This window comes from Dasypus novemcinctus, chromosome 5, assembly GCF_030445035.2.
Source record: "Dasypus novemcinctus isolate mDasNov1 chromosome 5, mDasNov1.1.hap2, whole genome shotgun sequence".
In the NCBI taxonomy this organism is placed as follows: domain Eukaryota; kingdom Metazoa; phylum Chordata; class Mammalia; order Cingulata; family Dasypodidae; genus Dasypus; species Dasypus novemcinctus.
Window position 1 is genome coordinate 60434512 of NC_080677.1, and position 27856 is coordinate 60462367.

Consider the following 27856-nt stretch of genomic DNA (forward strand, 5'->3'; position numbering starts at 1 on the left):
AGTAATCAGATCACTCTGTCACAGCATTAAGACATATTACAAAACTGTGTAGTGCCAAAGGAATAGAACAGAATTCAAATGCAGCTTTGTCAATTAGGCAGTAGTACACTCTACAGCATGCCTCTCTGTTGTCCATCACTGAATACCCTGAGAGCAATTTTTAAATGGGAAAAAAAAAAAGAAAAAGGAGCTAAACCCCTTCTATTTTCTCTGTTTAAAATTACACAGAAAACAGGGAAGCAGAGGTGGCTCAAGTGATAGGGTTTCCGCCTACCATATGGGAGGACCTGGGTTCGATCCCTGGGGCCTCCTGGTCATAAAGAAGAGAAAGCATGTCCGCGTGGCAAGCCAGTGCCTGTGCGAGTGCCCACATGGTGAGCCAGTGCCCTGCACAAGTGAGTCACGCAGCAAGGTGATGATGCATCAAAAGAGAGACAAGGGAAGAGTGAAGGTGAAGTGCAGCAGAAACCAGGAACTGAAGTGGCGCAATTGACAGGGAACCTCTCTCCTCATCAGAGGTCTCCAGGATCAAGTCCCAGTGAATCCTAGAGGAGAGAAAACAACATAGAAAAGAAGACAACATAGACAGCAAAAACAGCAGGACAGGTGGAGGGGAAAGGGGGAAAACAAATCAATCTTTAAAAAAAAAATTACATATAAAACAAACATCCATCAATTCTGTTACACGTTAACATTTTCAAAGTACATCATTTGTACAAGAGAAGGACTAGGAACAAAAATGTGTTAACAAAGATTCAAACATAAGTGAGTGCCAGCAGTCTGACACAGCTTTCTGATGGTACTCAGGAGAAGCCATTTCATAATTGCCTGCACTAAGCAAAACTACAGAATTCTTTGCCAGATACTTTAGGAAATCATGAAGATGGTTCAATAAGAAAGCAAGGCTCTTCTCATCCAGAGGTATACAGGCTCCAATTCATACAAATAATCTCAGTGGGTGTGGCACTCCATACATTTGGGACATGGCGCATCAGGGTGATCAGCATACTACAGTCTCTCAAATTTGTAGAAAAGTGCCCAACATTACAATGAAGTATTCTTTTATCCCTGCCACTTCATTACAGCTTATACTACATTAACTTGTTTCCTTAACATATCTTGTAATTTGCATAACCCTTGAGAATGGAACTCACCTTCTTGGCAGGAAGATAAAAGAGCTGTTTTTGCCTGGTAATTAAGGCCCAGTCATTAGCAAGCCATGGTTTTAGTTCTTCAGGAATCTTTACTAAGTAAACTCTGTTCACGATTGTTTCCTCGTTTTCAACAGTTGGATCTACTCGGGCCCCTTTATTCCAAGGAGGCCGAGGTGTCTCACTGGTACTATCACCATGTTCATTTCCAGGTGTTTTAATGTTTGTTCTGTTTTGTTTTTACGTCAACGCTTTTCTACTGCAGACCAGGTGTCCTCTTCCCTGGGGAAGCCCCTCTCCCCTTCTGCATATTGTGCTTGTTTGGCTTTTTAAGTTCTCTCTCTTTCTGTGGATTGGTATCCATGAATTTGAGTACTCTGCTTTCTGGAACCCATATATCCCAGTTTTTATTCCACCCACTGTAATGTATGAAGTAGTTTACTTGTTTGCCTTTAATGGCAACCTTGACACACTTTGTTTCATAAAGCAAAGCCCATGAAAGCACAGCACTCACTCAGCTTCCAGGTCACATAGACGCTCATTTTTTTTTTTTTTTAAGGTACCTGGGGCTAGGAACTGAACTCAGGACCTTGTATGAGGGAAGCTGGCACTCAACCACTGGAGCCACATCAGCTTCCCTGAGTTGGTTTCTCAGTTTGTTTTGTTTGTTTTTTGATTTTCAGGAGGCATAAGCGGGAGGCAGGCACCCAACTGCTTGAGCCATATCTGCTCTTCTTTTTTTTTGTTTTTAGGACGCACTAAGAACCAAACTTGGGAATCTCCATGTGGCAAGCAGGGTCTTAACCACTTGAGCCACATCTGCTCCCCACAGAAACCATTTATACGTGATTCACCACCTTCTCCTCCCACCATGCCCATTACCACCCCATACTCTCTATTCCACCCAATTCCCCCAGATGACATTTTACGTTGAGAACCATGGACTAGTTTTGAAACTATTCTAAGGCAAAGGTGTTGGCAAGAAATGTGATGGCTAATTTTATGGGTCAACCTGGCTAGGTTATGGTGCCCAGTTGTTTGGCCATACATTAGTCGAGATGTTAAAATGAAAGGGTTTTGTAGATGAGAGTAACATCTACAATGAGCTGACTTTAAGTAGATTCCCTTGATAATGGGGGTTGGCATCATCCAATCTTTTGAAGGTATGAAGAGCAAAAACTGAAGTTTCCGGGAGGAGAAAAAATTCTGCTGTAAGACTACAATTTCAACTCCTGAGTTTTCACACTGGTGGCCCACCCTACAAATTTAAGACTTGTTAGCCCATTTCCTTAAATGTCTTAATATGTATGTCGAATATCCTATTAGTATATATATATATATATATCCTATTAGATCTTTGAAGAGATAAACAATATAGTTAGTTGGAAGAAGCTTTGTTAAATCTGTTTCTGTTTTAATGAGCTTAACCTTGAATTGTTTTCTCATCTGTAAATGAGGAGTATTAACATATACTTTCTTTAGTAAATATAAATTATATACTAGTGGGAGTATGCAAATATTGTAAGATTTTGAATTTTATTCTCAGTGCAATGGGGAACCATTGCAGGCTTTTGAACTTGATGCCTCTTAGGCTTTAAAACAAGAGTTCTTAATAAAGGGTGTGTGAGCTTGAATTGAAATTCAAAACATTACTCTTGTGGGTAGGTGTTGGTGTGAGTATTTATTAAATAATACACAGTATAGTGTGGTCTTAGTAAGGGGTCTATGGTTTTCACCTGACTGGCAAAGGGGTCTGAGGAACAAAAAAGGTTAAGAACCCCTGCTCTAAGTTAACTATGTTTTTTTTTCCCAGCAAAGCCTGAAAGTCATGAATTACCGTTTTAAACCATAGGCAATGAATCAATGTTGTAACAAATGTTGATCAAGGTATCAAACTGCTGCATCCACACTGAAAGCTAAGGAAGCTATACCATATAAACATAAAAAATATTTTCTTTTCTACATGCTATCATTCAACATTCTGTCTCTCTTAGAGGACACCAGAAACCTCTTGCTAAATATCCCTTTATTAGATCTTCAGGCCTTTTATCCCATTCACCTCTTGGTCCCTATCTCTGGAATTTTCTGGATTTTTCTGAGACCTTTATTCAATTATACTTCAAGAAGCCTGTCCTGTCCATTCCTTTCTCTGTATTCTTTCTTTTAAGGTTCAATCTCTAAGATAGGGGTTCTTAACAAGGGGTCCCTGAGCTTGAACCGAAATTCAAACAAACATTATTCTTGTGGGGATGTGTTGGTGTGATGTATTTATTAAATAATACACAGTATAGTGTGGATTTGGTAACGGGTCCATGGTTTTCACTTGGCAGAGGGGTCCATGGAACAAAAAAGGCTAAGAACCCCTGATCTAAGGTGAGTCTCTTATAAGCAGCATATAGATGGCTCATGTTTTTTTATCCATACTGTCAGCCTTTACCTTTTGATTAGGGAATTTAATCTATTCACATTCAATGCTATTACTGTAAATGCATTATTTACTTCCACCATCTTACTCTTTGGTTTTCATATGTCATATCCTATTTTTATCTGTTTTTTAGCTCTTTTGGTTACCCTTTCTGCAATTCTTTTTTCTCTTCTCTCTCTCAAGCCTCTCTCTCCTTTATTCTCTTTTCAGGCTGTTAGGTTTCCTTTAACATTTCCAGCAAAGGTGGATTCTTTTTTTATGAACTCTCTTAGTTGATGTTTCTTTGTGAATGTTTTAAATTCACCTTCATATCTGAAGGACAATTTTGCCAGATAAAAGTTCTTGGCTGGCAGTTTTTCTCTTTCAATCTCCTAATTGTATCATACCACACCTCTATGGTTTCTGATGAGAAATCAACACTAAGTCTTACCGGACATCCCTTGTATGTGGTGGTTTGCTTCCCCTCTGCTGCTCTCAGAATTTTCTCTTTATCTTTGACATTCTGAGTAGTACGTGTTTGGAGGTCTATTCATATTTATTCTGATTGGGGTATGCTGTGCTTCTTGGACATGTACGTTCATTCCTTTTGTGAGTGTTGGAAAAATTTCAGCTATTATTTCCTCAAATATCTTCTCTGCCCCCTTGTCCTTCTCTTCTCCTTCTGAAATTCCCATGAAGCAAGTGTTGCTGTGTTTCATCGTATTATTCAACTCCCTGAGATCTTGCTCTATTTTTTCCACTCTTTTCTCTCTTTGTTCTTTTCCCTCATCAATTTCAGCTCTTTTCATCTTCTGTATCACTTATGCTTTCTTTTACCATTTCAAGTCTGCTGTTGTATGCCTCTAATATGCTTTTCATCTCACCTATCATGTATATCATTCCCATGAGCTCTTTTTATTCAGGTTTTCTAATTCTTCTTTTTGTTCACTATCTTCTTGATGTTCTTTCTCTCTTTGTCCATTTTTGTCTTTCAACTCAATTTGATTTTGGAAATTTGTGTGCATCTTGTTGTTTGTTTTCTCAAATCCTGCAGACTTCTGTGGCTTTGATATATTATTTTCCTGGGTCATTTCTTTCATTTTCTTAGTATGGCTTGTAATTTTTGGCCAATGTCTATGCATCTCATTAGGATGGTGAGTTTACTTAGATGCTCTATTTCTCTCTTTCATAGGGGTTTAGTGGCGGGAGGCAGTGTGTTACTGCTGTTCTTTGCTTATTGGTTCAATCTTTTCTGAGTCTTTAGGATTGTCCCTGTTGCTCAAATCTGGGCTCTTGGGAAGGGAGGTTGTAAAGGCTGAGAAGAGCTTCTCTTACTCATTTTACTTCTAATTTTCTTACATACACTTCTTTGGTCTGCCAGGAGATGGCGTTCTTTGGCAGCTCTCTCAGTTCAATGCCAGGTCCGAGTGTATTTGCTGCAACAAGGACTGGATCAATATGATAGAGATTCCTGCCTGGAGGTTAAGGGGCTTGCAATTCAAACTTTCTCAGAGGCAGTTCTCTAACCTTTGCTGGCAAACCCCTCCCTTTTCCCAGGTAGGAAGTAATTCTACACCCCTCTGAGTCCTCAACAACTAGTCCTAGTCAGTAGAGAAGGAGACTGAGAGGATCAGAACTCTTTTCTCTCTTGCTGGCTCCCAAGACAAACAATGGCACAGCCTCACCCAGCTCCACCCCTCCCCCTTTCCTGGGGCCCATCTAGCCTGAAGGTGCTTATGGGACACAGCAGACCAAACTTATGTGCCAAAAAGCTGAATCAGCCTTAGCCTAGATCCCTCTCTCTCCCCTTTCCTGGGTAAGTGGATCCCTGCAGCCCCCTTTTTCTGTAACTATCAGCCTCAGGCTGTAGAATTCAAAATTTTCTGCTCATACAATGGGGTAAGGGCACTGGTTGGCTGGAGCTGCAGCTTCTACTCACAGTATTTCCTTCGAGAATCTTTTCCTGTGCCCCTCTCTCTTTGGGGCAGTGCCCAGCCTTCCCTTGGTGTCCTAAAGCCTAGAACATTGTTTTCCAGGCCATTTCTACCCTTCCTCTAGCTATTTTTTGTGGGAGAGTAGAGAGACCTGTGTTTCTAATCTGCCATATTTGTGGAAGTCTCCTGTATATAAGTTTTTTTTTTTTTTAAGATTTATTTATTTCTCTCCCCTTCACCCCCTCCCACCCCGCCCCCGGTTGTCTGTTCTCTGTGTCTATTTGCTGCGTCTTCTTTGTCTGCTTCTGTTGTTGTCAGCAGCACGGGAATCTGTTTCTTTTTGTTGTGTCAACTTGCTGTGTCAGCTCTCCGTGTGTGCAGCACCATTCCTGGGCAGGTTGCACTTTCTTTCGCGCTGGGCAGCTCTCCTTATGGGGCGCACTCCTTGCACGTGGGGCTCCCCTACGCTGGGGACACCCCTGCATGGCACGGCACTCCTTGCGCGCATCAGCACTGCATGTGGGCCCACTGCACATGGGTCAAGGAGGCCCGGGGTTTGAACCGTGGACCTCCCATGTGGTAGATAGATGCCCTAACCACTGAGCCAAGTCTGCCGCCCCATGTATATAAGTTTTAATGCCTAGGAGTGGAATTGCCAGGTCCTGTGGTAAGCTTTATGTTCAACTTTATAGGAAACCATCAAACTGTTTTACAAGTAGATACACCAGTTTTCATTCTTACTAGGAATGTATGAATGTTCCTGGTCAGCTGTAACTTCATTTTTCATTCTCTTAACAGTTTTTCACAGATTAAAAGCTTTTAAATTTGGTAAAGTCAAATTTAACAATTATTTTTCTTTTATGGTCATGCTTTTTGATGTTATATCTAAAATTTCCTTGCATAACCCAAGGACACAAAGATTTTCTCCTATATTTTCTTCTAAAAGTTTTATAGTTTTAGGTTTTATATTTAAGTCTGTGGTACTATTTTTTTTTTAAGTACTGGGGTCAGGGATTGAATCTAGGACCTTGTAAGTGGGAAGCCAGCATTCAACCCTTAAAGCCACATTGGCCTCCTTGAGTTGTTTTTTTTTTGGTTTATTTGCTTGTTTTTAGGAGGTACTGGGAACCAAATCCAGAACCTCCCATGTGGGAAGCTGGCACTCAACTGATTAAGCCACATCTGCTCCCTTTTTGGTTAATTTTGAGTTAATTTTTGAGATATGTACTATGGAATGAGGTTCATTATGGTTTTATTGCATTTTTGGGGTTTGTTTTTATCATAAATGCATTTTATTACTTATTTAGATGTTTAAGCTCTGGCACGATGTTTTTAGAAGCTGGAGAATGCTCATAAATTATTTCTTCTACAGGACTATAACCCATATTCATACACAATGCTATTTTATCAATCTCATAGTAAAACAAAATTATCAAGTATCCAAAGATTAAGTTACACAGCTCAAAAGGCATATAAAATATTAGTTGCCTGCTGAATTCATTAGCAGAAACCTATTTCTTTTTTATTGTAAGAGGTTGGAAAAAGAAGGAAAAAAAATCACACTTCAAATAAAAATAATAACTGTTAAAGAACTCTTAGTAGATATGTAAAAATTGCAAGAATTTCAGAAGTGTTATGATTAAGAAGCATTTCTAAAAAAAAAATTTTTTTTTGAGGTACTGTTGCCAGGGACTAAACCTGGAACTTTGTATATGAGAAGTCAGTGCTCAACCAGTGAGCCACATCAGCTACTGAGTTGGTTTTTTCATGTTTTTGCTTGTTGTTTGTTCTTTTTTGTTTTTAGGAGGCACTGGGAACCTCCCGTGTGGGATGCAGGTGCTTATATACTTTAGCCACATCCACTCCCCAGCATTTCTACCTTTAAAAAATTTCTTTACTAAATTAAAGAGCATATTCTACATATTCTGCATGAGACAAAGCAACATTTTACTAAAAATGTTTAATAGTCCAGTCATTCATTTTCCAGGCCTCCCAGTTAAGTTACAAATATTAAATTAACTGTAAGGATTTTTTTTGTCTGGAGACATTAAAGACATGGGCTTTTGCACATTTTCAAAATGGAGGTTTTCTCGAGTCACAAAATGATATACATACACATTAAATAATCACTATAAACTCGGTACAAATTCCAACAAAATTCAAAGGTTGCACAAAACTGACGTATACTGGTATGAATGTGGGAGATGTAAACAAACTGAACAGGCAAATAACTATACAGGCCCTACTTTCAATGTTTGAAATGACTGAAGGAATAAAGAACATGAGGTCTAGAGTGTTCATATTTCCTGAAATTTTAAGTTCTGTATGATACTAAAAATACACACGTATTGTGTTCATTATTTTTGGTACCTAATTGCTCAAAATTTCTTATATATTGATAGGATTCTGGCATGGGGATAGATTTAAAGGAGAGTTATTACTCACTACTCCACGATTTCTGGGAAGGTCAATTGTTACAAATGATAAGCCCATTTTAAATGCTAACCAGCAAGAATCTTTTGCTAAGTGTCCAAGTAGGCTGACGTAACTAATAGCGGTTGCAATTTTGTCAAACGTGCAGCATGGTTAAACTGCTTTTCAATATTCCTATGGAAGTTTCAACAGACTTATTCACCAACATGTTGGCCAATACATACAGCAAATTAGGTCCTCTTTCAAGTTTCATTTCCAAGGCAATAGTATCAAGCACCCCAAATTTCTTGAACATAACAGTTGTTTCTGTGACCACTGGAATCTTTAAACCACAGGCCCAATTTAAAACAACACTTCTCCAAATACGAAAGTTGTTTGCTGTTAAAAACTCCACGCCCCTTTTGTCTTAGGAACTATACCGTATCTTTGTATTTCACTCCACCTTCAATCAATGCTAGAGTAATAAGCACTGGAGCTCTCCCAAGACCCCATCCAAGTCAGAACTCTTGTAAAATGTTCTAGGATTTCAATCCAACATCTCTGTGTCCAGGTTAACCCTCTAATGGGGGTTCCTTGATGGAGTAGTAATGAATAACCATACAGAGGTTATGCTGTGCCTGGCAGTAATTGCCACTGCCCTTTAGAAACTCCATAAATGTGTAAGGAAACACCACAGAAATAAGGAATAGGTTTACTCATTGAAGATTGTGGCCTAGTCTTATAGCTGGTCCTGAGGTGGTAGGGAAACAGGTGGCTGGTGGCAGCTGCAGGGCAGGGGCAGCAGTGGTCATTGTGGGGCAATGGCAGTGTAGGCAGCAGTGGTGGCACCAGGCTCTATGATGCTGTTGGTTCATTATGCTTTGCTATGGATATCCTACAGTTTTAGCACCATTTATTGAAAGACTACCTCTACTTTCTTCACTGAACTGTCTTTACATCTTTGTCAAAAACCAGACTATATTTGAGTGTGTCCACTTCTAGATTCTCTAAGCATTCCATTGATTTATATGTCTATCCTTTCAGCAATACTAGTCTTGATTACTGTTTTATAGTAAGCTGCTGAATTTTGTTGTTCTTTTTCATAACTGGTTTGACTGTACCAATTCTTTTGCCTTTCCAGGTAACCTTTAACCAGCTCTTCGTTATCTGCAAAAAAAAGTACAATGTGGATTTTAGATGAGATTTTAATTGGGATTGTGTTGAACCTATATGTCAATTTAGGGAGAACTGGCATTTTAACAAAATGGAGACTCAATCCATTTATTTATATTGTCTGACAGGGTTTTCAATCAGTGTTTTGCCTTTTGCATCACACAGATTATGCAGATATTTTGTTAATTTATACCTAAGTATTTCTTTTTAAGGGGTACCATTATAAATGGAACTTTAAATTTAAAATATAAAATCCAAATGTTCAGTATATAGAAATCTAATTAATTTTTATATATTGGTCTTGTATCTTGTGACCTTGCTAAATTCACTTATTAATCTAGGTGCTTTTTTGTAGATTCTTTGGGATTATCTAAAATAAGCAAACATGATCTATTATAGAGGCAGTTTTATTTCCTTTTCTAGCCTTACTGCCTTGACTAGATGAACATTAAAATAAGTGGGCAAAAGCTGTTGGAGGAACAGGATATTTGCATAGACTCAAAGTATCTCCCCCAAATATTTAATAATTACACAAAGGGAAGCATAGCAATTCTACAGGGGAGAAACATGGAGTTCCACCTTAATCAAGTGATCAAGGTTAAATTACCAGTAACAGGTCATAATGATATCATTTACACCAATTTGATGCATTGAAAAGGGCATATCGCTTGTGTAACACCCTGCCAATAGATACATACCCTCAATTTAATATAAGAAAATAGTGGGCAAACTCAAATTGAGGGACGTCTTACAAAATAATTGACCACTACTTTTCAAAAATGTTGAGGCAAAGAAAGGGGAATACTGCAGAACTGTTCACGGAATAAAGGAGACTAAAGAGGTATGACAACTAAATGCAAAGTAGGATTCTAGATTGGATTCTGGAACAGAAAAATTAATGCGAAACGATGAAATCTAAATAAAGCATATAGTTTAATCAATAGTACTGCGCCAATGCTAATTTCTTAGTTTTGATAATTGTACTATGGTTATGCAAGATGTTAACCGTAGAGGAAACTGGGTGAAAGGTAGATGGTAACTACTGTCATTGCAATTTCTCTGTAAGTCTAAAATTATTTAAAAATAGGCAAAAAAAAAAAAAAAAAAGATGTTTCTAGCTCTTATGTTGAAAATAGAATATAGGAAGTTACAAAGAGAAGCAGATCCATTTGGAGGCTGTTGAGTACTCCAGGTACAGATGAGAGGAGCTTGGATGAGGACTGTAATAATGGAGATGATGAAAAGAATTTGGATTCTAGATAAATGATGGATAGTATTTCTTAGAAGAAACCCTTAAAAAGATTGTATAAATAGAGCAATCTGGGTTATTAATTATCCAGTAGAATAAAATAGGGCCAATACTGTAAATTCATAATCATTGAAGGACCATCTGGCCACTGGAAAATAAGCAGAAATGATACTCTAAGACAAATCAATATTATTTATTACTAAGTTAGGTACCAAATTTCTAACTCCTATATATTCTCTTAGCTCAATATATTAAGTTGTGCCATTTATAAACCACAATTGAACCCTCTAGCCTAGATATCTCTGATGGTAAGAAGAGACAGAAGAAGATGAAAAGGTTAATAGCTGCCTCAATCCAAGTCCAATTTGCTTCCCTGCAACTAAAAGGTACACTCCCTAGTACTCGGGTCCAACTACGTCCTTGAAGATTCTATGACATTACACATTTCATTCGGAGGGAATAAGGAAAAGGGTTATATACTGGCCTCTCGAAGAGTCTAGGATGTATCATCAGCTTGAGTAATATTAGGGTTTGGGATTTGATCTTGTAAGTATGTACATGAAGGAGTAGTGGTTGTCATTAGAAGTTGCCTTCTGTAAAATCTTCAGTGGTTTCCAACAGATGACAGGGTAAAATCAAATATATAGGACGTATATAACTAAGGCTACACCATAAAAGCATGTTTTAAGAATGGTCAGTTTGCCTGAACCTAGGGATTTGTAAGGGAACAAGCAGAGGTAATACTAAGTAGGGCTGGACACTTGACCTCCCTCCGGAGACTTCAATTTCAGCTTTAGCTTTCTCAAGTTAATTTCAGGTCACCACAGTCTTTAATGCTCCTTCACACCCCTGAAACGACAGCTCACTTATAATTATGGCTATTTTAAAATTGGCATGTTATTTGGTGTTATCTGTATACTCTGTTTACTCTGACAGACTAATGCAATGGATGTAGTGAGTTGAAAGAACTTTTAAATTAGAAATACAAGGAAAATGGATTTGGCTCAACAGATAGACCCGTGGGATGAGCAGGCCCACATGCAGCGCTGATGCACGCAAGGAGTGCCGTGCCACGCAGGGGTGTCCCCCGTGTAGGGGAGCCCCACGCGCAAGGAGCGCGCCCCGTAAGGAGAGCTGCCCAGTGCGAAAAAAGTGCAGCCTGCCCAGGAGTGGTGCCGCACACACAGAGAGCTGGCGCAGCAAGATGATGCAACAAAAAGAGACACAGACTCCCAGTGCTTCTGGCAAGAATATAAGTGGACACAGAAGAACACACAGCAAACGGACACAGAAAGCAGACAACTGGGCGGGTGTGGGGAGGGGGGCAGGGGAGAGAAATAAAAATAAATACATCTTTAAAAAAAAATTAGAAATATCTAGGCTAAAATCTTGGCAAGCCTTTTAATTACAACTTTCGCTTTCTCATCTAAAAGAAAAATAATACTAATTTCAGAGGGCCACTGTTAAGATGAAATTTGATAATGTATATAAAGTTCCATTCATAAGAAATAATCCACAAAATGTAAGTTCTCTTTCTCTTAAGACTATAAAATCCACCAGTATGAGATATGCCTTATTTTCTTTATGTAAAAAATGACATGTTTGTAGTACTGAACTGAAAGTCAAGGTGAAGCACAGCAGGACCAGGAACTGAGGTGGCACAATTGACAGGGAACCTCTCTCCACATTGGAGGTCCCAGGATTGAATCCCAGTGAATTCTAGAGAAGGACGAGAAGAGAAGACAAGGGGAGGAATGGATACAGAGGATCACATAGAGAATGGAAACAAACAGCAAAAACAGCAGGGCAGAGTATGGGGAGGGGAAGGAAAAAAAAAAGACTATGCAGGGAGCAGACATGGCTCAAGTGGCTGAGCACCCACCTCCCACACGGAGGTCCCGAGTCCAGTTCCTAGTGCCTCCTGAAGGAACAAAAGCAAACAAGAAAATCAACTCAGGGAAGCTGATGTGGTTCAGTGGTGGAGCACTGGCTTCCCATGTTTAGGCTCTTGGGTTCAGGCCCCAGCTCCTGGTACCTCAAAAAAACAAAACAAAACAAAAAATGTCCTTGCACATTTTAAGACCTAACAACAATAGCAAAACCTTACTAGAAAGACTGTAATATGAAGAAATTGTTGCCGTTCACTCAGGAACTGGACTTGAGATACAAAAGGCTGGCTTTGACCTGCCAAATAAAATTAAAGAAAGCTTTTAGAATTGTGATGGCAAACTGGCAAGAGTCTACCAAGGAATCTTACATTCCCCTATAATGTTACTCACTGTAGCAGCTGGTGCCTATGTATCCCTGTTACAACATACAACCTGTTATTTTAATCCTCTTAGTACAACAGCTTTTAAAAATTTACGCAGTACTGTATTTTGACATAAACAAAAATCTTATCATAAATATCAACATTCATTGCTATAGCTTAAATATCATAATACACTACTGAAATATTCACTTGTATTTGAACATAAAAAAAATAAGGCTAAAAAAAGGCAATTTAAACTTACCCTCAAAAGCAAACTTTGTATTGAATTTTAAATAAAGTATAATACATAAAATCATAGGAATATACATGCACTGGAATAATATTAAGCCATAAAAAGGAATGAAATTCTGCAAATGCAATGCGAACATGTGGATGGACCTTGAAGACATCATGTTGGCAAAATAAGGCAGACACAAAAAGATAAGAATTGTATGATCTCATTCATAAGAAATAATTAGAATAAACAAACTTAGAGAGTTAGAATCTAGAATAAAGGTTATTACCAGAGGACAGGGGTGGGGATACAGAATGGCTTAAAGAGTTAAGGCTTAAAATGTAGTTTCTATTTGAGACAATGGAAAAGTTTGGTAATGGATGGTGGTGATGGTAGGATAATATTGTGAATGCAATTAATCGCAATGAATTACATATCTGAATGTGGTTTAAAAGGGGAAATTTTAGGCTGTATATGTTACTAGAATAAAAGTTCTTTTTAAATCCATGGAACTGCACAACACGTGAACCCTAAGTTCAACTATGGACAATAGCTAATAGTACAATCATAAAAAATGTGCTTTCATCAAGTATAACAAAGGTGCTACACTAATTCAAGGCGTTAATTAATAGGGTGTTATAGGATAATCTTATATTCTATGCATGGTTTTTCTGTAAACCCACAACTTCTAAAAAAAAAAATCATAGGAATGGAAAAGACATTTAAATTTTCCCAGTCAAACTTTTCAAATTTCATACAAACGCTTTTGAACATTCATGGCTTGTTGTTAGTCATTACTTTGCCTTTCTCATTAGATTATTGAGAATCTCCTTCATTGGTCTCTTCTAATTCTAAGGCTTCAGTGATTTTGAAATTTACGTTACTGAATGTGCACTCAGTTTACAGCACCTCTAAGCAATGTATGGCTTAACACAGAGGTCGGCAAACTTTTTCTGTAAAAAGTCAGATAGTAAATATGTTAGGCTTTGTCTCTATTGCAGCTACTCAACTCTGCTGTTATAGCTTTAAAGCTAAAGGCAATACATTAAAGAATGGTCATAGCTATGTTTCAATAAATTTTTATTTATGAAAACAAGCAGGGGATCAGTTGGCCCATGGGCTGTAGTTTGCAATCCCTGGAAAAAACATAGCACAGTATAATTTGAGTTGAAATCCAACATCTACCACTTTCCTAGTTCTACACGAATTACTTAACCTTTCTATATCTCAAGTTTTCATGTGTAAATGAAGAAGAGCCTACCTACCCTGAAGGACTGTTGGGATTACATAGGTAAAGTACCTAATACAGCACCTTATGCACACAGTAAGTGCTCAATAAATTTCAGTTCTATTCCCCTACCAGAATATGCAAGCAATTGATAGTCACTGCCTTCAAAGAACACATTCTTTTTAAAAGATGATAAAATCTTAATGAAAATGTCACCAATTCTATGCTGTGTATCAACAATATATAGCCAGAAGCTATTTTTTCTACAGTTAAACTGTCTTTATCATGAGGTGTTTTTGGCAAATTTCTTTTAAAAATGTATTTTCCACTGTATTCTAAATAAAGATTATTTCCATTTCCATTACTTTTCTAAATCACTATCAGTATTTACAAAGATTCCTCCTATGTAGCTCTAATTATAAATACTAAGTGAAAGGGACATAGAAATGATGAGTACAAAGTCAGGAGCAAGAGAATGAATCCCACACTGGGCGTTCATGCAAAAATACATGCATACAACAGATACGTACCCATATACATACACAGGCACACACATACACCCTTGCCTCTGGCAGGGAGCAAAAAGGTCTTAATTTTAAATGTTACAGAAATGAAGTACGGTTTAAGAAATTTTAGAGTTGAGTTTGAAATTGCATATTAAGTGGAAGTTAAATGGCTCCTGTTGTGGTTTCCTTGAAGAAGTTCATGAATACCTACAGTCTATAAGAAAATTCTTGAGTATTAAAGAGTTCCTGAAAATGAACTAAACTGAGAAAAATCTTACAACAAAGAAAGCAAATTCCTCCTAATAGGCTTTCCAGAGTTAATAATCACTTAGCTATTATTCCAAAATCTTAACATGGCAACATTCAAAATAAATGGCACCACAAACTCAAAAGTATTATGATAATAATAATTTAAAAACAAAGAAACTATGTGGCAGGATGGTTGCCTGAGGTTTCTAGGTAACCAAGTAAAAGGAGATAACCAAACAAACTCCTTGTAGATACTTTTTATATCTACATAGTTTTCACAGTGTACAAAAGTATGTTGCAGTAATAAGAGAAGAAATGAAAATAGCTTCAAAAGGCAGCAGATGACTACTTCTTTCTGCCAAACTGGCAAACAAACACTGAAAATAGGCAGCATAAGGTTCACAGGTCAAAAACTATCCTAACTTGGGATACAACTACTGTAATACGGAACACTGTTGACATTTTAATTTCCTATTCAATTACTTGTAATAATCACCGAACGTGGAACATTCCACATAATTTTTTATTTTATTTTTTTATCCCAGCCCCACTGCCGGTTGCACTAGCTATCTGCTCTCTGTGTCCATTCACTGTGTGTTCTTCTCTTTCTGCTTATATTCTCTTCTCGTCTTCTCTTTAGGAGGCACCGGGAACCAATCCAAGCACCTTCCAATGTGGGAGAGAGGCACTCAATCGCTTAAGCTACCTTAGCTCCCTGGTTTGTTGTGTCCCTCACTGTCTCTACTCTGTGTCTCTTTTTGTTGTGACATCTTGTTGTGCCAGTTCTCCACACCATGCGGGCCAGCCAGCTTTCTGTACTGCGTGGGCCAGCTTGCTTTTTCACTAGGAGGCCCTAGAAATCAAACCCAAGACCCTCCATATGGTAAGCAGGAGCCCAATTGCTTGAGTCACAGCTGCTTCCCAGTAAATTTTTAAGATAGCTGGAATTTTTCCTCGGAAATTCTTAGCTTCATTACATTTGACTTTCCAATTACTAGAAATATTATGCTTTATACTTTAACTCCCCCTTCAAAGCTACATTTTATACTTTGAATTCAGAATTTCATACGATGGCTGAAAAATAAATATTTCAAATACTAATTCTATGGTGCTGTCAGAAATAGGTTAAATTTCAATAACTTATCTCTATTTAGCAGTGTCTGATTTCTTAATTTTAAAATACTATACTGTCCTTATTTCATAAACAAGTGAAAATATTGCATTGGAAGTATTTGTGTGGATATTAGGAAGACAAGGTCTCAAAGCTGATACAACTAAAATGAAGATAATTATTTTAATTCAAAAGGCAAAACTTGAGCCTCAAACTGAAGCTCCTTAAACTTGAATCAACCTATATACATTTTGAAGAAAAAGAAAAATTACACACTGTGTATGAGTTTTAGAAATTTGAAGTCAAATACTGTCTTAAAAATGAATTGTTAGGGGAAGCAGATTTGGCTCAACTGATAGTGAGTCCACCTACCACATGGGAGGTCCAGGGTCCAAACCCAGGGCCTCCTGACCCATGTGTGATGAGCTGGCCCACGCAGTGCTGATACGCTCAAGGAGTGCTGTGCCATGCAGGGGTGTCCCCTGTGTAGGGGAGCCCCATGCACAAAGAGTACGCCCTGTAAGAAGAGCTGCCCTGCACAAAAAAAGTGCGGCCTGCCCAGGAGTGGCGCCACACAGGGAGAGCTGACGCAGCAAGATGATGCAACAAAAAGAGACACAGATTCCTGGTGCCGCTGACAAGAATGCAAGCAGACACAGAAGAACACAGTGAATGGACACAGAGAGCAGACAATGGGACTGAGGGGTGGAAGGGGAGAAAAATAAATAAAAAGTAAATCTTAAAAAAAAAAAAAGGGGGAAACAGACTTGGCCCAGTGGTTAGGGCGTCCGTCTACCACATGGGAGGTCCGCAGTTCAAACCCCGGGCCTCCTTGACCCGTGTGGAGCTGGCCCATGAACAGTGCTGATGTGCGCAAGGAGTGCCCTGCCATGCAGGGGTGTCCCCCGCGTAGGGGAGCCCCACGCACAAGGAGTGCGCCCCGTAAGGAGAGCCGCCCAGCGCGAAAGAAAGTGCAGCCTGCCCAGGAATGGCGCCGCCCACACTTCCGTGCCACTGATGACAACAGAAGCAGACAAAGAAACAAGATGCAGCAAATAGACAAAGAGAACAGACAACCGGGGGAGGGAGGGGAATTAAATAAATAAATAAATCTTAAAAAAAAAAGAACAGCTCTGTAAAAAAAAAAAACTGAATTGTGGGGAGACTTCTGGAAAGATAGCGGACTGGAAAGAGAGAGGACTCTCTTCTCCAGAAAAATAGCTAGAGAACAGGCAGCAACAGGCTAGAAAAAGATCTTCTAGGATTTAGGACACCAGGTGAAGGCTAAACACCACCAAGAGGAGAGAGGAACAAAGGAGGGAAATTGCAACGACAGAACTGTGAGTTGAAATCAGCAGCTGCTGTTGCTGCCTCCACCTCCCACACTAAAGACACTTTAGAACTCTAAGGCCTCTATGCCTGTGACTACAGACTAAGGGGGCTCCGGGGAACTACCACTCCAGGAAATGGGAAAGAGAAGAACACAGCCTGAGGATGATTCAGCTTCTAACCCATAAATTTGGTTTGCTGTGTCCCAGGAGCCATTCCAGGCCGGGTGGAGCTGCACCATTGTTTGCCTTGGAGCCTGCAAAGGAATATAGATATACAATCCTCCCAGTCTCCCCCTCTACTAACTGTGACTCAGAGTTGAGGACTCGGAGGGGAGTGGAAATATTTCCGAACTGGGAAAAGGGAGGGGGCTGCCAGAGAAGGCTGGAGAACTGTCTCAGAGAAAGTTTGAATTACAAGGCTTATAGCGTCCAGACAGGAAACTCAATCACATTGATTTCACCTGTGTTGCAACAAATATACTCCGACCAGGCACTGAACTGAGAACTGCCAAAGAGCACCATCTACTAGCAAACCAAGGAAGTACATACACGAAAATAAAAAATAGGTAGGAGAGGCTTTTTCAGGCCTCTATAGCCTTTCTTCCCAAGGCCTTAAGAAGTGACTCTACAACCAATTACTGGGTCCAGTGCCCAGTTCTGACCAAAAAGCAAGATAATCCTAACAATCCAGGTCAGGCCAAGAATCAAAGAGCAGTGGTAACAAACAGTCTTGTGCCACTAAATCCCTACAAAAGAGAAAGAAATTGAACATCTGAGTAAACTAAATACTAATCAGATGACTATATATCAGCAAAAAATCATGAGCCATACTAAGAAAATATAAGACATGGCCCAAGAAAAGGAATATATCAAAGCCCCAGAAAAGATGCAGAATTTGAGAAAACTCATCAGTGAGATGAGCACAAATTTCCAAAATCAAATTAAGGAGCTGAAAGACACTATGGTCAAAGAGATAAATGACATCAAGAAGACATTCAGTGAGCTCAAAGAAGAATGTGAAATCCTGAATAGAAAAGTAACAGAGGGAAGCGGACTTGGCTCAGTGGATAGGGCGTCCGTCTACCATATGGGAGGTCCGCGGTTCAAACCCTGGGCCTCCTTGACCCATGTGGAGCTGGCCCACGCACAGTGCTGATGCACGCAAGGAGTGCTGTGCCACGCAGGGGTGCCCCCCGCAAAGGAGAGCTCCCCGTAAGGAGAGCTGCCCAGTGCGAAACGAAGTGCAGCCTGCCCAGGAATGGTACCGCACACACGGAGAGCTGATGCAGCAAGATGACACAACAAAAAGAAACACAGATTCCTGTGCCACTGACAATAACAGAAGCAGACAAAAAAGAAGAACACACAGCAAATGGACACAGAGAAGAGACAACTGGGGTGGGGGGGAGGGGACAGAAATAAATAAAATAAATCTTTAAAAAAAAGAAAAGTAACAGAGCTCATGGGAATGAAAGACACAATAGGTGAAATCAAAAACACGCTTGAGGGAAGTGGATTTGGCTCAACTGACAGAGCATCCACCTACCAAATGGAAGGTCCACGGTTCAAACCCAGGGCCTTCTGACCCATGTGGTGAGCAGGCCCATTGCACAGTGCTAATGCGTGCAAGGAGAACTGTGCCACACAGGGGTGTCCCCCGTGTAGGGAAGCCCCACAAGCAAGGACTGTGAACCGTAAGGAGAGCTGCCCCATGCAAAGGGTCAGGAGGCCCTGGGGATTGAACCCTGGATCCTCCATATGATAGACAGACAATTCATCAGTTGAGCCACGTCCACTTCCCTCAAAAAAACTTTATAGGTATCCAGTACATTTAAATGAGAAATGTTTTTATTCAAATATGTTTTCTCTTTAGTTTGTAACTGTTTATATTTTCAATTATTAAATGTACAAATTAAAGTTAAAAATAAGTGAACTATGGGAGAAAAAAGAAAAAAAAGTGAACTGTATGAGCCTTGCAAATGTGAAAAAAGCCAGACACAAAAGGTCACATATTATTATATGTTCCCATTTATATGACACGCACGGAACAGTTAAATTTATAAAGACAGAAAGTAGATTAGTGATTGCCAGGAGGAGGAGAGAATGGGGAGTGGCTGCTTAACCGGTGTGGCACTTCTTTTTACAGGTGTCTTGGAACTAGAGAGAAGTGACGGCTGTACAAAACTGTGAATATACTAAATGCCATACAATTGTACAATTTAAATTGTACAATTTAAATAGTTTGTTACGTGAGTTTTACCTCAATAGAAAAAGTGAATCATTAATCTTTATTGTTTATAAGCAGTATTATGTGCTTGACAGAAAAATAAATTAGGTAAAATGTAAATGGGAATTTTGTGTTTATACTTCAGGAACAAAATTTCTCACTAACATCTCTCTTCTAAGTCCACATACTCAAATTTCATATAACTTTTCAAAAAAGTATTGTAAGAGAGCAATTCTCTCTTTCAAATTAACTACAAAGAACAAATACAAATTGCAATAATGTAAAATTGTTTAACTACCTGCATGAGAAAATCCCCCCCCTCTAACCCTAGTTTTAAAATCCATGAATGTTTCTGTTTCTGTTGTGCCCTCCATTGTGAGGTACTCATTTAAAATTATTGTTATAGGAAAAAATATGCAAGTATTATATCAGGGAACAAAATTGTTTGAGTTTCTAGGAGTTCCCAGTGTTTCTTTTTATCCTGCTAAATCTAAAGGAATTGATCAAGTTAAACTAAGCTTATTTAATATTCATTCAAACCCATTTGCCTGAGGATGCTCTATCCTATTGTTCAGAAAACAGTTTATGTTAACATAGAAAGTCTATGACTGCTTGAAAGGCTGGCCTTTGGCTGGTGTCCAGGGACTTGGATTCTAGGACGGTTACCACCATTCGCTAATTGATAAAGAGTGGTGTGGATCATGGTGCCTAACCTGTGTGTATAAATAATGTAGTTTATGTTAAACACCTATGTTCCTTATGGAACTCTCAAATTTTGGTACCTGCCAGACAGAGGGTGCCTAAACGACGACCAGCCTGCCAATAAGAACCATTGGCACTAGCCTCTAATGAGCGTCCTTGATATACAACCCCACCTTACATGTTATCACAATTCTGTGCTGGAGGAATTAAGCATGACCCGTGTGTGACTGTTTGGGGAGAGGACTCCCGGAAGCCTGTCCTAATTTCCTTTGATCTCCTCATGTGTGTGTCTTTTCTCTTTGATAATTCTGCTTCACATCTTTTTGCTATAATAATTCTTTGCTGTGAGTATAACTATAAATTGTCCTGTGAGTCCTCCTAGTGAACTGCCAAACCCAGGGGTAGTCCTGAGGACCATCCTCCAACAAAGTGGTGTCAGAAGTGGGATTCTCTGACCTTTACTCACTAAAATATGGCAAAAGCATTGTTTGGGAGAAAAGGATGATGGGATAGGGTATGACAGACATTTGGTGCCTGGGTGGTACAGAATCACCCATGATATAAAAGAGCAGCTCAGCAGCTATTATGAGAGATCAAAGTTAGCTATAGAACTTGAAAATTATAGATCTAATTCTAGGTGTGTTGGTTTGCTTGATTCCCTGGCTGCCTTTTTTTTTACTGGCTAACACAAGGATAAAAATAAAGCACAACCCAAGTGGTGCCTTTGGTTTTTGTTCTCTACTCCAGTTGGGAGAAAGGGCCTAAATATTTGCAAAGGTGAGCTTTAGGTAAGACAAAAAAAAGTTAAAAATTTACATCACTCTTTCCTCCAAAGTGGGGAGGAGAAAAGGCTAAATCAGTGCAAGGCTGGAACAAAGTTTACCATAAGCCAGAGGAAAAAAGGGGGGTGGTGAGAAGAGAAACAACCCAGGAGTTTCTTCAGCTTAGCGGCTACTGCTCCCCTCCCCTCCCACCTTTGTATTCTAGCCAGGATATCCCCACCTCCCCATTCCCACAGCTGTAATGTAACCATGTAAATGCTAAATTTATTGTTAGGGATTTAAATAAATTTGCAATGAGAAAAAAAAGGAAGACATTTTACAAAATGACTTTGTATTCTGTGGCTACTGTATTCTGTGCATCTGGATATATGATAAAAATTAACATAAAATATTACATGCTTGTAATTTCATAAATGCTAGAAGATCATCTTGATCAGGAAAGCTGTGAAGAAAAAATGTTAATGGCACAAAATTCCCTTGGCTTTTTGCAGCTGATGACAAGACTGGAATTTAAATTCTTTGAATATTATCTGCATAACTGATAACAAAAAGAGATGCAATCTCTAGGCAGAGACAGGTTTTGGACTTTTAAAAAGCAGTTTTTAGTTGCTACTGAGTGCTTATGAAATATCTGACCCTGAGAGGGTGATGATTTTCAAGAATCATGTGCATATTTTTGAGTAAGTAAATTTGATTAGATAAAAAAGAGTCTTGGAACACAGCTCCTTGGCCTTGCAGTGTCTTGGCTGTGCCACAGTACAAGAGAAGCTGTTGGCTTTTTTGGAATCCTGAATTAACAGATTCTAATTGCCTGGATCTGACTTAAGCTAACACCTGATACTGTCTGATATGGGTTATTTCAGACTAATGCATGAGCTATGCTGAAAAGTAAAGCAGATATATGACCAATGGACTCTGTTCAGACTCTGGCCCTGTAGCAGATTTAGGACAACGCTCTGTGGGGCCCTAAACTATGAAATATCATGGATGCTCATTGGATTGTATGGTCATTTGCAGATGCCCATAGGAAAATGGCTTATTCTCTATAAGGGACCATCTGGACTTGGGCTGCTGATTGGCCATATGTTTCTGATGCAGAAACTAATCGGATTCCTAACTTGTGACTCCTGCAAAAGCTGTAAGTTGGGTAAAGACACAGTAAAGAAGTTTGACCCTTCCAGTCACTCCTGACAAATCAGATTCTGGATCACCTCTGGGGGTGTCTCATTGCTCTTCACCTGTGTTCAAGTTTCCAGATTTGCAACAATAGACCAATAGCCTGGTTATATTTCCCTCACCTTTCTTTGATACACATGCCTTACAGTAAGGCAGTTTGATGATTAAATGTGGCTGTGACGCAAGAGATCATCTTTTTGACACTACTCACTAGAAAATTAAGCAGGATAAAAGAGGGGGGAGGTTATAAAGACTCATTTTGAAAAGTACTGAAAACTCAGGATTTAAACCTGACCAATTCATGAATATAATGTCCTCCTGATCAAAGTATATACAAATGTTTTTGATGAAAATGATTGTGCCCCTCTTATATCACCCCTTCTGGACAAATGATTTGGGCACAAGTAGGAAATGAGTGAAAAAATGTAGTTATGACTGATAATAGGGATACACTCATTTTGTTAAAACAAAGAAAACACAAAAATCCATCATCTGGGGCTACATGGGAAAAGGCATTTATGATCTTTGTTTGTGAAAACCGTGCTTGGAAGCTTTCCACTTCTTTCTAAAGGAAAACTGATGCTGCCTTTCCAAGTAGCTGTGAGCCCTTTCAATTCAAACTGACTGAGCTTATGATTACACCGGACAGCACTGACTATGAGAGAGAAGACGGAAGTCACAGCTCCTGCACTGTCCATACAAAATATCTCCAGGTCTCACCCACAATTGTTAGGTGAATGAACTGACATCAGAGGCAAACAAATCTGTTTAGAATTGCCAGCCTTCAGGCAGTCTTTAGAAACCAAGGACTGAATTAAATTAATTGGACTGGACTGAGAATTGGACTGGACTGAGACAGAGACCCCATGGTGGGAGGCCACATTGGGGGGGGGGAGGAGGGAGGGCTCTTAACTTATATTACCTAAGATATATTCTGCTTAGGGTGACCTAAAAATTATAAACTCTTTTGTTTCTGAGGGTACTGTGTGTGCCCTCTGGGAATGTACTTGTACATGTATCCTGAATACCGTGACACTAATTGAGCCTTCACAGGCATTCAGGTCAACTTCAGCTTACCAGCCAGAGTGGTTCTGTGTCAGAATTAATGCTTCAAATGAGTTTAAAAAAAAAAAAAAAAAAAAAAAAAGGTTTAATACAGAAATTTGAAGGGTAAACCAGCAGCTTTCTAAGACATACCTTTATGGTTAATGGAATTTGTTTTAACTGGCTAAATCCAAGATCCCTAAAGGACACAACTGAAATCAATACTCAAGATGTCTCACCCAGCTGCATGGGGTAAGGAATTTCTGAAGCTTCTGCCTGGTTTCCTGTGAACTTTTCATAAGCATTTTCCCTCTGCAGATTTTTGTTTTGTTTCTTTTTCTGTAATAAATTTCAACCGTAGGTATAACCATATGCCGAGTTCTGTGAGTCCTCCGAAAGAATCACAAAATCCAAGGGTTGTCTTGGGAACCCTTGACAAACCTATCTTACATTACAAATTCTCTAAAACTAGAGTACAAAAAGGCTTGAAATCTAATCCTTATGTTAAACACTGGATTAACTTAAAAAGTTAACGAAACTAAACCCAATATATACATTTTTTTTTTAAGACAAAGAAAGACCAGGCACACACTAAATTTTAAAACAGGATAAATTTGTGTTGCCCATTATTTCCATGACATGCAAACGAGATGTCTATAAATTTACACCTATTCAAAATTGAATTATCAGAGATAAAGAGAGAATTCTGAAAGCAGGAAGAGAAAAGCAAAGTATCACATACAGGGGAACCTCAGTAAGATTAAATGCCAACCTCTTATCAGAAACTCTGGAGACGAGAGGGAAGTGGTATGATGTACTTAAGGAACTGAAAGAAAAATACTACCAGCCAAGAATTCTGTATCTGGTAAAACTGGCCTCCAAAAACAAAGGTGAGTTTAAAGTCTCCACAGACAAACAAAAACTGACAGAAAATGTTACCAAAAGGCCAGAATTACAAGAGATACTAAAGGGAGTGCTGTAGCCTGAAAGGGTAAGAAACTTGGAGAATAGTATAGAAAGGAAGATTATTTGGAAGGGTAACTTAAAGGATAAAAAGACAGACAATAGTAAAATATAACAACAAAAAGTCGAAAGATTAAATAGACAAAGTAAGGAATGCCTTTACAGTAATAAAAAAGATACAAACTGATAGAATGCATTAAAAAAATATGAGCTATCTATATGATGTCTACAAGAGACTCGCTTCAGACATAAGGACACAACCAGGTCAAAAGTGAAAGGTTGGGAAAATATATTCCATGCAAATAGCAACCAAAAAAATATCTGGAATAGCTATACTAATATTGGGGGAAAAAATTTTTTTTAAGGTACTGGGGGTTGGGGATTGAACCTGGGATTTCGTACATGGGAAGCAGGCACTCAAACACTGAGCCACATCAGATTCCCAGAGTTGGTTTTTTCATTTGTTTTTGTTTTTTCAGGAGGCACCTGTGTGGGAGATGGGAGCTCAACTTCTTGAGCCACATCTACTCCCCAAAATAGATTTTAAATTAAAACTGTTATAAGGGATGAAGAAGGTTATTACATATTAATAAAAGGAGTAATTCACTGAGAAGAAATAACCATAATAAATATCTATGCACTTAACCTGGGTGTGCCAAGATACATGAGGCACTCCCTGACAAAACTGAAGGGAGAAACACATATGTCTACAATAACAGTTTTAGACTTCAATACACCACTCTCACCATTGCATAAAACATCTGGACAAAGGATAAAGAAACAGTGGGGCTGAATAATAGCATAAGTGAAATATACCTAACTAACAAACATTTACAGAGTATTACATCCCAAAACAGGAGGATACACATTCTTTCCAAGCACTCATGGATAGATACTTCTCCAGGATAGACAATGTTAGGTGATAAGAGGTCTCAATAAATTTTAAAAGATGGAAATTATCCAAAACACTTTCTCTGATCATAACAGAATGAAGCTAGTAATCATTAACAGATGGAAAGGGAACAATTTGCAAATATATGGAGATGAAACAACACACTCTTAAATAATCAGTGGGTCAAAGAAGAAACTGCAAGAGAATTGAGTAAATATCTTGAGACAGAGGAGAATGAGAACACAACATTTCAAAACCTACCGGACACTGCAAAAGTAGTGCTGAGAGAGAAATTTATAGCCTCAATGCTTACACTAAAATTGAAGAGCTAACTGCACACCTGGAGGAAATAGATAAAGAACAGCAAACTAATCCCAAACCAAGCTTAAGGAAACAAATAAATATCTGAGCAGATATAAATGAAATTGAAAACAATAAAACAATAGAAGGAATCAACCAAACCAAATATTGGTTCTTTGAGAAGATCAACAAAACCCATAAACCTTAGGTAGACTGACAAAGAGATAAAGAAAGAAAATGCAAATAACTAAAATCAGAAAAGAGAGGGGAGGGAAGTGGGTGTGGCTCAAGCAATTGGGCTCCTGTCTACCATATAGGAGGTCCAGGGTTCAATACTCAGGGCCTCCTGGTGAAGGCAAGTTGACCCATGTGGCAAGCCAGCCCATGTGGAGTGCTGCCCTGCACAGGAATGCTGCCCTGCACAGGAGTGCTGGCGCAGCAAGATGACGCAACAGAAAGAGACATCAAAGGGAGATAATAAGAAATGCAGTAGACCAAGGGAGCTGAGGTGGCTCAAGACAATGATTGCCAATCTCCTACTCCGGAAGGTCCCAGGATTGGTTCCCGGAGCTGCCTAATGAGAATACAAGCAGACACAGAAGAACACACAGTGAATGGACACAGAAAGTAGAAAATGGAGGAAGGGAGGAGAGATAAATAAATTAAATCTTAAAAAAAAAAAAAGAAAAGAAATGAGAGGGGGGACATTACCACTGACCACACAGAAATAATAGAGATGTTAAAAGGAGACCACAACCATCTGGATGCCCAAAACCAGACAATGTAGATCAAATGGACAAATTCCTAGAAACACTCAAACAACCTACAATGACCCTAAGAATGAGAAGATATCAACAAACGAATCATAAGAGAGTGAAACAGCACCAAAAACCTCCCAAAGATGAAAAGCCCAGGACCAGACGGCTTCACAGGTGAATTTTATCAATCACTCAAAAATGACCCAATACCAAACATACTCAAGTTAATCCAAAAAGCTGAACAAGAAAGACACGATCAAAGTCATTCTATGAAGCCAGCATCAACCTAATACGAAAACCAGATAAAGATACTTTGAAAAAAAGAAAATTACAAACCTCTCTAATGAATATGGATGCAAAAACCCTCAACAAAATACTTGCAAACCGAATCCAAAAGCACATTAAAAGAATTATACACCATGATCAAGTGGGTTTTAGCTCAGATGTGCAAGGGTTCTGCAACACATAAAATCAGTTACTGTAATAAACCACATTAATAAATTGAAGAAAAATCACATGAACCTCTCAATTGATGCAGAAAAGGCATCTGACAAAATACACATCCTTTCTTGATAAAAACACTAAAAAAGATAGGAATAGAAGGAAGCTTCCTTAACATGGTAAAGTACATATATGAAAAGCCCACAGCTTGTATTGTACTCAATGGTGAAGACTGAATGAAAGCTTTCCCATTGGGATGGGGAACAAGACAAAGATGGCCACTGTCATCACTATTATTTAATAGTGTGCTAGAAAGAAATAAAAGGCATGTAAATAGATAAGGAAGATGTAAAACGTTCACTATTTGCTGATTATATGACCCTTTATCTAGAAAATCCTGAAAAAACCTACAACAAAGCTACTAGAACAGATGAGTTCAGCAAAGTGGATACAAGATTGATATGCAAAAATCAGTAGTGTTTTCTATACATCTCTGAGGAGGAAGTCAGAAAAATATTCCATCTACAATAGCAACTAAAAGAATCAAATACTTAAGATAAACTTAACCAAGAACATAAAGGATCTGTATTCAGAAAACTACAAAACATTGCCAAAAGAATTGGAAGAAGAATTAAATAAATGGAAGGACATTTCATGTTCATGGACTGGAAGACTAACATCATTAAGACTTCAATTCTACCCAAACTGATATACACATTCAACTTAATTTCAATAAAAATACCAGCATTCTTTTTGTAGAAAAATGAAAAGCCAATTATCAAATTTATTTGGAAGGGAAAAGAGCCCCAAGTAGCCAGGAATGTCTTTAAAAAGCCTATCTCACCCGTTACACAAAAAATAATTCCAAATGGGCCAAACACCTAAATATAAAAGCTACAACCATAAAACTCCTAGAAGAAAACATAGGTAAACATATTCAAGACCTGGGAGCTTTCTGGCACTGAGGGATTATTACCAAGCACCAACTAGCAATGCATCTGGAAAAAGACCTTGACCAAAAGGGGGAAATGGTAAATAAAAATGAGTTTTGTGGCTAAGCAACTTCAGAGGGAGTTGGGAAGCTTTTCCAGAGGTTACACTTATGCAGGTCTCAAAAAGTTCTCATTGACTGCCACAGTAAACAGTGCCTCAAATAGCACAGCTCCTGAGGGCTCTAGAGATATCCAGAAACTATAAGCAGGGTAGACAGCTCAGGAATTCAACAACCTGTGAGTGGGCCTTATTTTGGAATTTATGCTCCCCCGTGTAAAAGAGTTAGACTCATTTACAGGTTTTCTACACATGGCTCTTTAGGCCCTTTTATTTGAACCCATAAT

At 38.8% G+C, this 27856-nt stretch overlaps 1 protein-coding gene and 1 pseudogene across 5 annotated transcripts in view; both read right to left on the reverse strand.

Moving 5' to 3' along the window:
• The window catches only part of ANKIB1 (ankyrin repeat and IBR domain containing 1), a 187113-nt gene that overhangs the window by 107766 nt on the left and 51491 nt on the right, over nt 1-27856 (reverse strand). The window contains exons 1-2 of one of the 5 annotated variants that reach the window (XM_058296987.2): nt 12431-12507; nt 275-545 (exon numbers count right to left, since the gene is read on the reverse strand). The exons of 2 other annotated variants lie outside the window; for them this stretch is intronic. The gene's annotated coding sequence lies outside the window, so the exon portion shown is untranslated. Of the gene's footprint in view, nt 1-274; nt 546-12205; nt 12266-12430; nt 12508-27856 lie in introns of those variants that run through there. 2 more of the 5 variants (XM_023583858.3, XM_058296988.2) reach the window with 2 other exon arrangements.
• On the reverse strand, nt 696-1657 carry LOC139439027 (mortality factor 4-like protein 1 pseudogene; annotated as a pseudogene).